This window comes from Myotis brandtii, unplaced genomic scaffold (assembly GCF_000412655.1).
Source record: "Myotis brandtii unplaced genomic scaffold, ASM41265v1 scaffold334, whole genome shotgun sequence".
NCBI classification, from domain to species: Eukaryota; Metazoa; Chordata; class Mammalia; order Chiroptera; family Vespertilionidae; genus Myotis; species Myotis brandtii.
Genome location: NW_005362885.1, coordinates 772,692 through 775,308, shown reverse-complemented (window position 1 = coordinate 775,308; position 2,617 = coordinate 772,692). Strand labels below are relative to the sequence as shown.

The 2,617-nt window shown below is 55.3% G+C and overlaps 1 protein-coding gene across 1 annotated transcript in view; it reads right to left on the bottom strand.

The window, feature by feature from the left end:
- Positions 1-2,617, bottom strand: part of ANKRD65 (ankyrin repeat domain 65) — a 22,396-nt gene that overhangs the window by 19,091 nt on the left and 688 nt on the right. The gene's annotated exons all lie outside the window — the stretch shown is intronic.

Sequence of the window (2,617 nt, the reverse complement as noted above, 5' to 3'; positions counted from 1 at the left end):
GCCTGTGCCCAGGTTAGAGCTCAGACTGAGACCAGGGTCAGGCTCAGCCTGAGACCGGGTTAGAGCTCAGACTGAGACCAGGGTCCGGCCCAGCCTGAGACCGGGTTAGAGCTCGGCCAGTGCCCAGGGTTTTTATTATTATTATTTTACACTTTGTCCTTTATTTGGAATGGTTTCTTTAATATATGACCCTGACCCTTGGGCATGGCCCTTGGTACAAACTAGGGTACACATTCTTTCCTTGAAAAATTGAAATATGAAAAGTGAGACAGCGCTTAGGATTCGTCAGAGCAGGCTCACTGAAGTGGTAGTTTTCTGGCAATAAATGTGTCCTTGAAGTTCTTTCCTTTGGTTCCTAGAACCACCTTAACTTCCTCCTTTCCTGAAACTCTTGTTCAATTCCTCCTGGAACGCCTTGAGGAACAGCAGCACTCTGCCCATGACTCCAGGGTGGGCGTTCAGGTGTTCTAACTCTCTATCTCTCTCCCTTCCTCTCTGTAAAAAATCAATAAAATATATTTTAAAAAATTATTTAAAAAAAAGAAAAATTGAAATATGAAAAGTGAGACAGCGCTTATGATTCGTCAGAGCAGACTCACTGAAGAGGTAGTTTTCTGGCAATAAATGTGTCCTTGAAGTTCTTTCCTTTGGTTCCTAGAACCACCTTAACTTCCTCCTTTCCTGAAACTCTTGTTCAATTCCTCCTGGAACGCCTTGAGGAACAGCAGCACTCTGCCCATGACTCCAGGGTGGGCGTTCAGGTGGGCACCCCGTAAGGGGCAGTCTGTTCTCTCTGGGTGATTTAAGATCCTCAGGGCCTGCTGCATTCTGTCCTATGCTTGAGCTTGTTCCTAGTTGGGGCTCTGTTCTTGATTACAGAAACAGAAACATCAGTGATGAGAGAGAATCATGGATCGGCTGCCTCCTGCACACCCAACACTGGGGATGGAGCCCGCAACCCAGGCGTGTGCCCTGACCGGGGAATCAAACCGTGACCTCCTGGTTCACGGGTCGACGCTCAGCTCCTGAGCCCCGCCGGCCGGCCGGGCTCTCTTGTATTTTCCATCTCAGTGTCTCTCTGCTGCCTCTGGGCAATCCCTCCAGCGCCCTCTTCCAGCTCAGATGCTCTGGCTGTGTCTACTCTGCCGATACACTCATCCGTTTAATTCTAAATGACTATTCCTAAAAGTTGCACTTGCTTCCTTTTGAAGTCTGATCGTTTTTGATGGTCCCTTGGCAGCATGCTCGACTTCTGGGTTCCAGCCTCGGTCTCTGGGACAGCTGGCAGTCATGTTACAGCCTGTACCTAGCCATGCCGTGTGCTGGTCTCTGGGCTCTAACTTTGTCATGTGTTGTTTCTGCTGCCGCTTCCCTCCAGGGAGGACTCCCTCTGGGGGGCAGGGCCAGCTGGGCCGGTCAGGGTCCGGGTTGGGGGCCCCTGCGCAGTGCCGCCCCGGCTCTCCGGCTGCAGGGTGGCTCTCCCGCCCTGTGTCCAGAGAACATGCTGCTCCCCCACTTGTTTTCCTGCATCGTCCTGGGCCTGCTCCCTTTTCTCCTGTTTATCCACTTGCAGTGTTTAATTCTGGAGGGACCTCGGGGATATTTACTTCTTGTAAGCCCAGCAGTGTATTAAAAATGTGCACTTGTTGTCATCCGTCCAGGGTCTGGTGGTAGCCGAAAGGCCTTTTAAAGGATGGAGCGCACCACACTGCCAGCTGGACTCCGCCTGTGACCAGCAGGGTCAGGCCTCCAGAGATCGGGGCTCGCGGTTCAGGCTGTGACCGGAGTCAGGGCTCATTCCGTGGCCTTGAGCGGAGCCCGCTGAGGCTGGCCCAGGTCCAGCAGGAGTCCTCGGGGGGGTTCCAATTGTCTGTGCGCAGCTCTGATGCGGTTCCCGGTCAGACAGGAGCCTGGCCGGCCGCCCGGCTGCCAGAACTTCCCCTGGTCCAAGGCCGCCTTCCTTCCCCTCCTGCCCGGGTTGGGCTGGCGCTGGCCAGGCGTCCAGGAGAAAGACTCTCCTGAGGATAGGCCTGGCCCTGGAGTCATCAAACAACAGCTGGGCCTGGGGGTGGGGAGCTCAGCTGCCTGGGCCTCGGGGTTCCTAAGACGGGTCCCAGGCCAGCCCTGAGCCCCAGGGAAGTCTTGCCTCAGCCCCAGTTCTGCCCCCACCCGCTCACAAAAGACACCTGTGAGGGGCTGTGAGAGGTTCACAGAGGGGTCATGGGCTCTGCTTTTTTAAAAAATATATATATTTCTTTGCTTTTTTAGAGAGAGTGGAAGGGAGGGGGTAGAGAGATAGAAACACGATAAGAGAGAAATATGGTTGATCGTCTGCCTCCTGCGCGCCCCCCACAGGGGATCGAGTCCACAACCTGGGCATGTGCCCTGACTGGGAATCCATCCGGGGCCTCTTGGCTCCTGGCTCGATGCTCAACCACTGAGCCACGCCGGCCGGGCTAGGGGTCTGCTTTCAGAGGGCCAGCTGTCAGGGACACTGGGACACTGGGTGCTGGGGGCCGAGTGCTGGCCCACCAGAGAGAACCAGAAACAGGCCCCGGGCCTGGGGAAGGCTGAGGAGACCACGGTGCTCCTCGTTATCCGCCACCATTGGACAGGT